We start from the raw sequence: 14,953 nt of genomic DNA on the forward strand, positions 1-14,953 counted from the left end.
CTTCCCTTCCCTCCCCACCCCCCACTCCATCCTTGCTAGTTTGTAGTCTTCCCCCTCCCTTTTCTCCTCCTCCTGCTCTTCCCCCTCCCCAAACTCCCTCCCTCCGCCCGGTTCTCCGCGCAGCCGTGGGATCTCGGAGGAGGGCGTCCATTAGGCCGCGTGTGACCATGTAAGGTAAACAGGGGGCTCATGAAGTCACTGAGGACCAATGGGGAGCCCGGAGCGGGGCCTGGGGCGGGGCTTGGCCCTAGCGGCGGGCGCGGATTGGCGCGCTGCGGATCTCCCTGCTGCCTTACAAGGCGGTGCGAGGCGAGCTATTTTTAGAGGGCTATATAAGGGGGCTGAGGCGGCCGCCGGGCGGCCGGGGAGCGTGAGCGCAAGGGATGGGGAGGGTCGCAGCGACACTCGCGCCAGCTCCCGGGACGCCAGGGCGGATGGGCTCGGGTTGGTCGCCGGCCTCCGACCCTCGACTAGGTGCCTGGCGGAGCCCGGTGCGTCCGGAGCCCGCGCCCCTCAGAGGGGTCGCGCGTCGCCGCGGCGGCGCTGAGGCTGGCGGTCGGGAGGTGAAAGTCCGGATTGCGGGGTCAGGACGCCTCCTGGAGGGGGCGCGGCGCAGGGGGCCGCGGGAAAGCCGCCGAGGGCGCGGAGCGGGAAAGGAGGACACTGGCCACCTCGCCTCCGCGTGGGCACGGGGCAAGGGGGACCCACGCGTGGCGGTGCCGGGGAGGTCCTCACGTACTCAAAAACAAGCAGAAAAGGCATCCAGGGCCCGTTCCCGAACTCCCCACAGACTGGCAGGGTGCAGAGAAGCGCCTGAGGAGGAAGTGCCACACAATGGGCGAGAACAAAGGGGAGCGGAGCGAGACTGCGGCCTGCGCCCGCCCCCTGCTTGCGCACAGTCCCCGCCCCGCCCCGCGGGCGCCGCCGCCGCCGCCCTCCCGCGCCACCTTCTGACCCCGAGCGGGAGACCCGGTCTGGAGTCCGGCGGCTAGAGGTGGTTGCGAGGGGCCTGTTGCTCGAGTGTGCGAGGAAGAGGCTAGAGGGAGCCTAGGTAGATGTGGGAGGCAGGCTGGAGCTGGCAGCTTGCAAGGGGGCCTTTACGTGAGGCTCCCCATGGGGTCTCCAGCGAGTTGTCTGCAGAGCTGTGATGGTGAGAGGAGGAACTCGATTTCTCGTTTTCTGGAGTTGGGATGTGGACATATAGAGATCTGTTATATCTGAGATGAAAACCCTGCACAGTACACGTTAGGGTTGGCCAATTGTTTGCTTGACCTTAAATGGTTAGTGTGGTTTAAGCTTCCCCAAAATGCACTGTGAGCTGAGCTTCCACTTTTGGAATGATTGCAGAATTCGGTGCTTAAGAGATGAGAAACCGTTCTACCAGTAATGGAAGAAACACTTCACCTAATCACCCTCCTTGTCTTTCCCTCCCTTTGACTATGTAGGACTCGATAACAGAATATTTGAAAGATTCTACTCTATGAAACAAGCACAGATTGAAATTCAGTATTTGCCGAGGAACATTAAACAGGAGTTACTGGGATTGAGGAAAGCCTGATTTATTTACTTGTTAGTGTCTGGAATTATGTTGGCCAGATTCATAGCATTCATTGTATGAGTATAATTGGTACATTTACTCCAATGTAGATGCAGACGCATCTGCAATTAGATGTGCAAGGACGCTGCCAGCTAACTAGCTGCATGACTTCGAGCGAATTACTGGGTCAGAACTTCTACCTACCCATCTCAGAAACAGAAATAGTGGCATCCACCTTGTCTAATTGTTATGAAGAGTCAGAATATCTTTGGTAACTCACCTAGCATAGTATCTGACACTATTAGGTGAATACTAAATATTAGCTATCTTTGGCTCCCCACTTGAGCTACGTAAACTAATAGGACCATTAGGAGAATATACTATTGGATCTTGGAGATAGAGGAAAGGTAGAAACCCCTTGCTAGTTTGTTACAAGGTGTCCTCTCCTCTGATCCCCATGCTATTTCAACTCGGGGGATGGGCAGGAGCCATTGAGAAACACTAGGGCAAAAATATGTTCACGAATAATAGGGAAAGGAAAGGAACTTGGGTATAGAAAAACTAGAGGCAAAAGGTGAGGCAAGACCAACCATGTAATTTGGTACTTGAGACTCAAGTGAACTTATATGTGTCACATTATAACCATTTTTTAATAAAACAGGACATATCGGTTAACGTGAGTTTCAAGATTTTATAAATAATAGTTACCATTTATTAAGCACTTGGAATGTGCCGTATGTACATAAACATTTTATATGCAATGTCTCATTTAATCTTAAGGACAGCCCCAAGGTTTGCACTTTTATTATCCCCAACTTTATGGATGAAGATACCCAGGCTTGGAAATACTAAATAAGTTGGTCAAGGTCTCACAACCTGGAAGTGGTCAAGCAGGGATTCAAATCCAAGAGCATCTCACTCCCCACACTGTTCTACACTGAGCTTTGTATGGTGAAAAATGGGGTTCCTCAGCTTTAAGTCAATATATGTTTACAAAAATTGCTTGGGTGGGGCCGGAGGAGAGGGCTTCCATTGAGACTTTTCCTATGTAACTATCAGCCATCTGACTTGCATAAGGACTCAACCAAAATTTTACAAAGCAAATACTGCAAACCTCATTATGATCTTTGCTCCAAGCTTTGTAGAATATTTTAGATTCATTTTAAGAGATTTATGCAGCAAGGCATTCTGAAAGGCACATTTTCAATATTAGTTATATTTAGCTACTTTTCATAGCCTAGAGACCCAAGATTCACATTGCAAAACACATGCAAGGTATCCAAATGTACAAAGTAATCAACAAATTAAGATCACAAGAGAACTTTGGCAGTTCAGCAAACCAAAATAAACTGCACTGTTATCACTACCACTTACTCATTACCTTCTTTGTACCTGGCATTTTACACATACCTCTGATCTCCACAATCCTGTGAGGGAGCTGTTAGTGCTCCATTTTTTTAGATGAAGATACTGAAGTTTAGAGAGGGCATGTAATTTGCTCATTGCCATGGGTCTGGTAAGTGGTAAAAGCAGATTGGAATACAGGTCTGCCTCCAAATTGACTCCAAAATCTGTCTTCTCCACAAGTATTACCTTGGGAGGTGCTCATTTTACTTCTAGTAATGTCACTCTTCGGAAGTGATCCTATAGGAAACACCCTAGAGTAAATAATAAATTATCCCCCCACCCGGGAGAGCTTAGAAATAAATGAGGATATTTTAAGAATAAAATAGTAAAAATTTAATATGTAAATAGACACATTCAAGGCATCAGGCTTTTTCTACCAATAAAATTCTGCTTCATTAGTATAGGAAGTCTTTATTATCCCAGTGTGATTAGTACTCCTGAGAGTAAATCCACTTAAAACAGGGACCAAATTTCAGACCAATTAGTGAAGAAAGGTTTGCCTGAGACTTTATTTGAAAATAAAACTCAATGTTATTAAAATGCATTTATTCTGTCCTGTATGGGCACACCTCATTTTATTGTACATAGCTTTATTATGCCATGCAGATACTGTTTTTTTTATATAAATCAAAGGTTTGTGGCAACTCTGCTTGGAACAAGTCTTATCAGCATAATTTTCCCAACAACATGTACCCACTTTGTGTCTCTGTAACATTTTGGTAATCCTCACAGTATTTCAAACTTTTTTGCTATTATATCTGATAATGGTGATCTGTGATCAGTTATCAGTTTTACTATTGTAATTGTTTTGAGGCACCATGAACTGTGCCCAGATAAGACGTAGAACTTAATAACTAGTGTGTGTGTGCATGCTGATTACTCTACCAACTGGCTCTTCCCTTCCCTCTCCTCAGGCCTCCCTATTCCTTAAGACACAACAATATTGAAATTAGGCCAATTAATAACCACCACTATGGCCTCTTAAGTGTGCAAGTGAAAGGAAGAGTGACGTATCTCTTTTTTATTTATTTTTATTTATTTTTATTTATTATTATTATTATACTGATGTATCTCTTTAAATCAAAATCTAGACATAATTAAGCTTAGCGAAGAAGGTATATAAAAAACCGAGATAGACCAAAAGCTAGGGCTTTGCACCAAACAGTTGGCCACTCTGTGAATGGAAAGAAAAAGTTATTGGAGGAAATTAAAAATGCTACTCCAATAAACAAACAGATGATAAGAAAGCAAAACAGCTTTATTGCTGATATAGAGAAGGTTTTAGTGGTGTGGATGGAAGATCAAACCAGCAACAACATTCTTTTAAGCTAAAATCTAATCCAGGGCAAAACCCTGACTCTCTTCAATGTTTTTTTTTTTTTTTTTTTTTTTTTTTTTGAGACGGAGTCTTGCTCTGTCACCCAGGCTGGAGTGCAGTGGCCGGATCTCAGCTCACTGCAAGCTCCGCCTCCCGGGTTCACGCCATTCTCCTGCCTCAGCCTCCCGAGTAGCTGGGACTACAGGCGCCCGCCACCTCGCCCGGCTATTTTTTTGTATTTTTTAGTAGAGACGGGGTTTCACCGTGTTAGCCGGGATCGTCTCTCGATCTCCTGACCTCTTGATCCGCCCATCTCGGCCTCCCAAAGTGCTGGGATTACAGGCTTGAGCCACCGCGCCCGGCCCTCTTCAATGTTTTGAAGGATGAGAGAAGTGAGGAAGTTGCAGAAGAAAAGTTGGAAGATAGCAGAGGTCAATTTATGAGGTTTAAGGGAAAAAGTCATCTCCATAACATTACAGTACAAGGGAAGGAGCAAGTGCTAATGTAGAAGCTGCAGCACATTATCCAAAAGACTGACCTAAAATCATTGATAAGGGTAGATGATGCAGCCTTCTATTGAAAGAAGATGCTGTCTAGGACTTTCATAGCTAGAGGAAGAAAGCAATGCCTGGCTTCAAAACCTCAAAGGACAGGTTGATTCTCTTTTTAGGATCTAATGCACCTGGTTCCTTTAAGTTGAAGACAATGCTCATTTACCATTTTCAAAGTTGTAGGGCCCTTAAGAATTATACTAAATCTACTCTACCTGTGTTCTATAAATAGAAGAACAAAGCCTGGGTGACAGTACATCTGTTTATATGATGGTTTACTGAATATTTTAAGGTCATTGTTGAGACCTACTGTTCAGGAAAAAAGATTCCTTTCAAAATGTTACTAATTGACAATGCACCTGGTCATGTAAGAGCTCTAATATAAGGAGTTGTACATGTTGTCATGCCTGCTAACACTACATCCATTATGCAGCCTGTGGATCAAGGAGTAATTTCAGCTTTTAAATCTTATTATTAAAGAAATATATTTCATAAGACTGTAATTGCCATAGATAGTGATTTTCTGATGGATCTGGGCAAAGTAAATTAACTTTCTGAAAAGAATTCACCATACTAGATGCTATGAAGAACATCTGTGATTCATTTGTGGAAAAGGTCACAATATCAACATTAACAGGAGTTTAGAAGAAGTTGATTCCAACCCTTCTGGGTGACTTTGAGGGGTTCAAGACTTCAGTGGAGAAAGTAACTGCAGACATGGTGAGAATAGCAAAAGAACTAGAAGTAGAGCCCAAAAAGGTGACAAAAATGCTGCAATCTCATGATAAAACTTGAATGAATGAGAAGTTGCTTCTTACGGATTAGCAAAGAAAGTTCTTTTCTGAGATGGAATCTACTTCTGGTGAAGATGCTATGAACATTGTTGCAATGACAAACTATTTAGAATATTATTATACATAAAATGAGTTGATAAGGTAATCACAGGGTTTGAGAGATTGACTCTCATTTTGAAAGAAGCTGTACTTTTGGTAACATGCTATCAAACAGCATTGCATGCTACAGAGAAACCTTTCATGAAAGGAAGCATCAGTGTGACAAAATTTATTGTTGTCTTTTTCTAAGAAATTGCCACAGCCACTCCAGCCTTCAGCAACCCACTCTGATCAGTCAGCAGCCATTGACACTGAGGAAAGACCTTCTACCAGGAAAAAGATTATGACTTGCTGAAAGTTCAGATGATAGTTACCAATTTTTAGTAGCAAAATATTTTAAAATTAAGGTATGTATATTGTTTTTTTCTTAGACACAATGCTATCGCACACTTACTATAGTATAGGGTAAATATATGCACTGGGAAACAAAAAACTTGCGTGACCCACTTTATTGTGATATTTGCTTTATTGCAGTGGGCTGGAACCAAACTCAGCAATATTTTCAAAGTATGCCTGTATTTAATAATATTTATGTTGCAAGTACAACTGTGCTAATTGTAAAATGAATAAATCAAGAAAGTTATTGTTGGTTTAATTTTTCTACAAAATGTAAAGCACCTTTTGGGGCCCAGAACACAATACCCCAATATGTATGGCACCTTGACATGCTGAGTATTTTGAGCCAAAGGAGATTGGGAGAGCCACGAAAGCAGGAATTTCTCTCTGACCTTCCCCTACTCCTATTTTCTCTCCTGAAACAGATCATAGAAACTGAAATTTCTCTCCCTCAAAGCAAGCCATAAAACTAAGAAGGTCATTCTCTGACCTCCTCCCTTTTGACCTGAAGACCTTCATGTGACAGGTGTTCTGCCCCTCCCTAGAGGCCAAAGAGAATCTGAACAAACAGGCCTTGCTAAGTTTCCAGTTCATTACCATTAGGCCATACCTCCTTTGTATCCAGTCCTCCTTCAACATGACTGTTCATCCTTCATCACACCTAAGCATTAAAATACTGTTTTCCCTGGGTCTTTGTGTCTTCATTTTTGAAGGCTCCCCTGTCATGTAAAACTTTGATTAAATAAATTTGTGATACTTTTCTCTTGTTAAACTGTCTTTTGTTATCGGAGTGTCAGCCATAAACCTTGTGATAAGGGAGGAAAAGTTACTAGTTTTTCTCTCCCACACACCTTACAACATGCCTTATTTCATATTTGACTTTTACAGGATAATCAAAAAGAGGGTCATTTTGTAAAAATAGAGGGCTTCATCAGTTTCCCCAAGGGTCTCAATTAGTTTTTTGTATTCAGAGTATTCTCTTCTGAAGCAGCAATATAGTCACCCTCCCTGTTGATTTTACCTCCACTTGTTAGTTTAACTCTACAAATCTCTATTTGCCAGTGGCCTTATCAACCTTACTTTCACGGACATCATAAAATCTTACACTTTTGGCACAATTTGCAGTTTTACTTTGCAGTATAATTGAATATACTGCATTGTATTGTAAATGTTTGCCACTGTGAAAGCAGGAGAGAAGATTGGTGTTAAGAAGGGACGTTTGTGTGGGAGATTAATTTATAAGTGGTCCTGTCATTAATAAATATTTTCATGTACTGACTTTTTCTTCCCTTCACAATCTTACTACACTGGAGGAAAGTGTGAACTTGGGTTGTGTCTAGAAAACGTGAGTGTCAGAGAGGCGGAGTTTGGTAAACAAGACTGCCTGAGAAACATGGTTTGAATTTGGAAGAACATGAGAACATGTATGTGGCCACGTGTGAGAGTTGTTTCATGATTGAGAAAAAATAAATGGTAGTCTTCTCAGGCCTTTAGTGTCCTGGATAAAAATATGTCTTAAAAATACGTCTCTCTGTTTTCATTGTGTGCTCACTTTCTGCTCATAATTTGACTTCTCACTTGTTCTGCCTACAGGAAAAAATGTACTAGTTACAACCACAGGAGCCTGGTCACTGTGGCAGTACTATTGCTATTGTCAATGTCAAATGTCCAAAGACATTTTAGTTAATATGTGTATTTTTTGTGAGTTTAGTTAGCATGGGTCTGACTTCCTAGGTTTGTTTAATTTTAAGACACTAACATATTAAGATTTCTAGACATGATGGACTTTAAAAAATGGTCTCAGTGAATTAACCAAAAACTCTTACTATCTTCTTCAGAAGACATCCCAATCTTGCCACTAGCTTTTAGAATTCTGTGGGTATATTATAGTTTAACAAAACATTTATTTTTAAATAAAATGCCAAAGCCAACCCTAATGTTACATCTTACATCACAGTGGGTCATACAAAATGGGTAAAAGAGGGGCCTGGTAGATTGTGAGTTATGGGCATGTGACCCAGGAGACAGTTTGCTTCTTCCTTCTAACTCAAGTGATCTATTGCTTAACAAAAATTCACCTATCCTCATGATAAAGGTAAGGAATTTACGAGTCCAGCAAAAGTTCACTGTCAAGAATGCTCTGTCCAAACCTTAGAATGTTGGACTTTGAATGTCAGTATGACCTGTATTACATGATTCCTGTGGAGATAAATATCAGTAGTCATTTTTCTAGCTTGAGCTATCAGCACCTAAAGTGTCAGTATCCTCTCTGAAGAACAAAATCATCATTTGAATTCAATCAGTCATTCAACATATATTATGTAAACCATTCAGTCATTTAACATATATTATGCAAAGGACTTAGGTTGCAAATAAAATGGTAAACACAGACATATTACCAATATCAATGTCTGAGAAGCGACTAGTACTGTGTCTCAGAAAAGACATTTGAAGTGTTCAGTCCAACCTTCATCAGATCTACTGCTTCCCTTTGCAACATTGCTTTCAGGAGATGCCCAGTTCCTCCAATGATAGGAGATCCCAGCAAGCACTAGGATAAGCTGCTGTGATTGAACCTAATTGGATGATTTTCACCATCTAAGAATAGCATCACAAGCTTTCAGGGGTCTCTGGACAAAGATTTTGGAAAAGAAGCCAGTAGGAAATGAGAAAAAAAAATTTTTTTAACAGTAAAAAGGATTAATTTTGCTGTACAATGACACAAATGCCCAGATAGTTGTGAAGCCAGTGAGAAATCAAGTTGCTAATATTTTGGGGATTCTTAGCTTTTGCGGCACGTGAGGCACAATTTGTAAGATGGTGTTGTGTTTCATCCTGAGCATTTTTTGTTGTGACATGTTGAATACAACACAGTGTAATTATTAATATGTTAAATATCACTGTCAATGTTTTATCAGAATATTATCATTTTTCTTTTAAAAGTGCCATTGCCAAAGGGCTTGGTATGCAGTTAATGGGATTTAACAGCAGAATGCATTTTGGATTTCGTAATGGAAATCAATGGGAGAATAAGATTGATTTGATGGAAAGTCTCTGTACTGCAAACTTTGCTGACAATGACCATTCCTTTAAGTGAGAGATACCTATTCCACAAGTGCTCAATGATGAGTTTTTATGTATATGATAGATCTCGGTAGTCTGGAAAATTAACAATGTCAGAAGCAGGGTTTTCTTTGTTTTGTTTTTGTTTTTGTTTTTTTTTCTGACTAGTCTCTCATTTGAATCTGACTAAATTTTCTTTACCAGAAGGTGCTTATTTGAATGCTTTGAAAAGTCAGCTGAGTCACAGTTTTTAATACTGGTCCCTGTTCTTCTCTGGAGTAAGTTATCACATGCTTTAAAATCCTCCATTTGTGCCATCTAAATGGGAGAAATAATGCTTCAATGCCCACCTCAGAATGCTTCACAATTCTCTCCTAACTCTCATCTCCTCCTCCTGCTTTGCAATGCTCAAAGATTATTTGAAGCCAATGTGGTCATGCTTTATACTGCGTCATTTCATTTTGGCTTCTCCCAAACTGGGCATCATGGAAGGCATGCCCTTAGCTGCTCTGCCTCCGTTTGGTCATTATTTGGGAAGCCAGTGCAATCTCATTTGATGAAGACCAAAAGGTAGTATAACTCAGAGAGGCTTACTCCTCTTACCCAATTTGTCCAAATGTGAAATTCTACCCAGCTCTCCCTGTGCCACACATAAGCCCCAATCCTTTCCTTTCCTGTGATATCAATTTTCAATCTTTGAGGACTATTTATGTTAAATCAATCCTTTTTGTTTTGTCCTTTCTACATGTTCAAAACTATTATTTTAAAAAACAATTTATTAAAGAACATACAAAATATCTTTAATAAAATTTAAAAATAATATTGCTTTCTCTAGTATTGTTTGGACACCATATTGCTTGTGCTGGATTCTATCAGCTTGGCCTAAACAGGAGGAGATGGTATTAGCTCAAATGATATCAAATGTGCTTGAAAGAATATAGAAGTTCTAAGGCACCTAGAAAAATTTTCGTAATTAAAGTTACCAAAATCTACCCAAAGTACATGAGATGTTCTCAAAGAACCCACTTTACAGAGGGATTTAGAGTCATATATTTTTTAGAATTTAAGTCACTTCTCAATCTATTAAGACAGTTACTGTTACATTTATCACATTTTAAGAGAAACTATAATCTTGAATATTGTAACATTTCAAAAGGTGATACAATAATGGCCTTTTTGTGAACTAGTGATAGCATTAGCCAAAGGAAAGCTAGAGAGTAAGGACTGGTTAAATATAACTTTCTTCCACACTGCCCTGGGGTAACTGTTGTCCTAAGTGACCTTTAAAGATAATTTAGAATGGAAACGGATCTACTTTAGTAGCTTTACTAAGTATTTGACAACATTGAATTTCCCCTTTTTGATTTGTCTTTACCATAGCAACCTTCTGATCTGTGATTTCCTCTTTTGAAAGAACTGACTTACATGAGATTTCACTTTGTAAACACATAGTATCTATTTTTATTTATTTACATACTTGTTTCTTAATTTTTCTATTCCAGAGAGGAAGTATGAACAAATACAATAAAATACAGGAACTACAATACAAAAAAATAGCATTAAATAAAAGACATAAGTCAAGTACCAGAGGATAAGGGAGAAAGAAATATACTAGGTATCCATTGTTATTCTAGCTGCATCTCCCATTAAACACTGATCAAGCAATGTTGTTATTTATCCATTAGATCCTTGTAACTTTGCTTAGTGTGATGCAGTGCCCCTAGAGCACAGAATCTCACCTATTTATGGTTATTTACTGGAAAAATATTTTCAACATTGCTATATGTTTAAAAACTTTATGATAAATTGTTAAAAAAATTAACTTTGAAGTCATAGAGAGAAGAGAAGGAGGAGGCAGCAGATAAAGGGGAGAAGGAAGAAAGGGAAGAGAAGTGTGAATGTAAGACCAGTTTTGAGTGAGGGGGTGTGTGTGTGTGTGTGTGTGTGTCCACACAAATGAACCTTCTTTTCTCATTTTGGTGTTTCTACTGCAGGTATTTGAATGAAGCTAATTTAGAATAATTTACTGAATGCTCACTAAGCACTGAGTGCTGTACTAAACGCTCTTACACGATTCTCTCATTTAATCCTCCAAACAACATCAAGAAATAGATATTATTGGCATCATCCTTATTTTATTAAGTGGTTAAGTAAATTGCTCAAAATTACAGAGCACAGAAGCAGTACAGCCTGAATTTGAACCCAGTGAACCTGTATTTCAAATTTTAGAGTCCTAACTTTTAAGCTGAAACTAACAATAAGGGCAAAAGTAACAAGGTTCTCAGAACATGTCTGTGTTTTTTACTCTTTTTTGCATCCCCTAAAACCTGGCACCATGCTTGACACAGAATACTTAATACACACTTATTACATGATTATTTGTCATAGAAAGAAACAATAGTACTCATTTGGTTACATTTTTCTCTATGTTCTCCATCATTCCTGCATGATTTCTATCCATTTGTCCATCCATCCATCAATAAATACAATGCAAGGATCCATGATGACTTATGAAGACTGGAACAGGTTCAAAGATTAGGGAGATATCAGCAAGAACCATATAAATTTAGAACATGTAGATTGCAACCAAAATTCAAATAAAATTTTTAAATTTTTTTTGCTTCTTAACATAGACCTAGCTTTAAACATTTGCTATGTCAGTTATGTAGTTATTCTGTAACACATCCCCAGTCTCTACATGTATCTGAATTTTACCCACCCTTCCACAGATTTAACTAATTTCTCCTGATGTTTGCAGGACAAAACTAAGGAAATGTCTAGACCCTCAGGGTAAGGGAAGCCCCTAGAGACTGGCATGTGACTCAGAAACGCAAATGCTTATAGACCACACAGGTATCCTCAATGAGTAAGGTGGGCCAGGTGAGGATGTTGGATAATTGGAGAAGGCACATTGCATTTAAAGGAGATGACTACTGCTCAACTCCAGCCATCTGTGACAATACAGATCCACCATGTGCTGCTAGATCATTCTATCTTTCAAAAAAAGCAAAAAAAAAAAAAAAAAAAAAAAAAGTGAAATCTACTGATTTTTAATTTTGACAAGGAATCCAGATATAAAAAAAAAAAAAAAAAAAAAATTCACAAAGAACAAAAAACTACACAATAGCAGACCAAATTTGGCCAATGGGCCACCAGCATGTGACTTCTGTGTGAGTACCTACCCCTTCCTCAAAGCAGTAGGGGTGACTACTTGTTGTTCTGCTTGGCAACATCCTTCACCAGGAATTATCCCGCCAGCTATGGCTTAAGCATTCAGGTGAGCAGGAGCCCCCGTGCACCCCACCTGAAGGAGGCCGTTCCATTTCCAGGCGGCTCATAGTCATCTTTTTCTAAGACTGAGCTGTAGTCCAGCAGACCTCTAATTTCTTCATATTGGGGATGTTCTGTCTTCTGTAGCATCCCCAAAATACATCCCTTTCCTTTTTCATATACCAGCCCTTAAAGAACATGAAGGCAATTATCAATTTGCAGTGGCTGTTGTGAGGAATACTAGAAGGACATCTATTATTTCAAGTGTGGTCCAACCAGTGCAGAGGCAGACTTGGGTTATATTTTCCTTTGTTTCCAAAACTATATTTCTATCAAGGCAACCTAAATTTAATTTTGTAAGTGCATCTCATGGTTTCCTTATATTAAATTTATAATAAACTAAAAACCTATTGGTCATTTTTTAACATGAGCTACTATAAAAACAGGCATCCCTCATTCTTGCTATTTTACCCCAAGACAGGAACTTCATGTGTACTTATTAAACTTCATTGTTTTATATTTGGCTCATTTCCTTTCTTTGGAAATCTTTTTTAGATTCTCGATTTTATGGTCTAAAACATTTGCTATCTTTATCGATTCCATATTACCTATAAATTGGATAGGCCTGATAATAACAGCTAACATATATAAAGTTTGCTATGTTCCAGACACTGTTCTGAATGCTTTACATATATTATTTCATGCTCACAACTGAATTCTCAATTAGCTACTAATCATATACCTATTATACACATATAAGAAAACTGTGGCACGTTAAGTAACTGGTCCTGGACCACACAACATGTAAGTGATAGGAACAGGTGAGGTGACTCCAAAGTCTGCAAGCTTAGTTGATATCCTTTGCTTTACCCCATCAGATCTCAGAGAGCAATGTAGACAGACAACACTAGAATGATAAGCCCTTTTAAAAACTGCCCTCCTGTAATCCCAGCACTTTGGGAGGCCAAGGTGGGTGGATCACAAGGTCAGGAGTTCGAGACCAGCCTGGCCAATATGGTGAAACCCCGTCACTACTAAAAATACAAAAATTAGCTGGGTGTGGTGGCAGGCACCTATAGTCCCAGCTACTCGTGAGGCTGAGGCAGGAGGGTCGCTTGAACCTGGGAGGCAGAGGTTGCATTGAGCCGAGATTATGCCACTGCATTCCAGCCTGGGCAACAGAGCGAGACTCCATCTCAAAAAAGAAAAGAAAAGAAAAGAAAAAACGTAAATAATAAAAATTGGCTGGGCGCAGTGGCTTATACCTGTAATCCCAGCACTTTGAGAGGCCAAGGCAGGTGGATCACGAGGTCAAGAGATCGAGACTATTGTGGCCAACATGGTGAAACTAAACATACAAAAATTAGCTGGGCATGGTGGTGTGTGCCCATAGTCCCAGCTACTCAGGAGGCTTGAGGCAGGAGAATCGCTTGAACCTCGGAGGTGGAGGTTGCAGTGAGCTGAGATTGCGCCACTGCACTCCAGCCTGGTGACAGAGTGAGACTCTGTCTCAAAAAAAAAAAAAAAAAAGCAGCTCTACAATGTTGCTAGCATTAAAATGCTAAGAGCATAGATTATTATTCCCATTTATCAGATAAAAAAAGCTGAGGCTTGGAGGTTAAAGCAACTTGTTGAAACCACATAGGAGGCTGCGGCAAAGTGAGTGCTAGTCCCCACACCCCTGCCCTCTTTCCACTGCCTAACTTTATCTCCAATGTGCTGTTACTTCAAATCTGATTAGTTGCATGGAGAGCTACCCATCCTATGGCCACTCATTAAGTGCAAGCATTTTCTCCCTGGTGGAAAATGCTCTTGATTATTTACACCTTTCCCCCTTTTTTTCTTTGCTACCAGCATCCTAATGCTCTGATTGAAATATGTTCAGTTAAATATATACTTGCCCGGCCTCCCTTGTATTTAGGGATGCCAGGGGCACAGTTCTGACTAATAACATACGAAAACAAGTCTTCTGGTATGCATTAGTTTTCTAGGGCTGCCATTGCAAAGTACCACAACCTGGGTGGCTTCCGGAAAGGTAATGTATTATCCCATAGTTCTGGAGGCTAGAAGCCTGAAATCAAGATGTCTGTAAGATTGGTGCTTTCTGAGGGCTATGAGGGAAGGATCGATTCCAGGCCTCTCTCCCTGGCTTGTAGATGCAGGCTTCCTATTCACATGGCTCTCTCCTAGTATGCATGTCTCCATGTCCACATTTCCCTTTTTTTATATTGGGTTACAGTCCACCTTAATGACCCCCTTTTAATTTGATTACCTCTGTGAAGACCTATCTCCAAATAAGTTCAGATTCACAAAGAACAAAAACTACACAGATGGAGAGGTACTGGAGGTTGGGAAAAATGTATCTGTTTTTGGACAAAATTCAACCCATAATGGGGGGGCTGGTATAGGTTGCTGGGGAAGCTTTTGCTTTCTTTGTAAAGGGGGACAACCATGGTGTGTCTTCCTTCCACTGCCCCTCCTTCTCTCTGCCTTACATACTGCCTCAGTAATTGGAGCTACTCAGCCATATCATGATTATGAGAGAATGACCAAGAGAACTAAGGAACTGAACCTATAC

General features: G+C 40.3%; 1 long non-coding RNA gene across 1 annotated transcript; it reads left to right on the plus strand.

Annotated features, from left to right (window-relative positions):
- The first annotated feature begins 63 nt into the window (after positions 1-63).
- On the plus strand, positions 64-6,800 carry LOC123567940 (uncharacterized). Its single transcript, XR_006691126.3, has 3 exons — positions 64-174; positions 5,897-6,053; positions 6,468-6,800. It is a non-coding gene; the product is annotated as an uncharacterized lncRNA (long non-coding RNA).
- The last annotated feature ends 8,153 nt before the right edge of the window (positions 6,801-14,953 follow it).

The sequence above is a fragment of the Macaca fascicularis genome, chromosome 12 (genome assembly GCF_037993035.2).
Source record: "Macaca fascicularis isolate 582-1 chromosome 12, T2T-MFA8v1.1".
NCBI classification, from domain to species: Eukaryota; Metazoa; Chordata; class Mammalia; order Primates; family Cercopithecidae; genus Macaca; species Macaca fascicularis.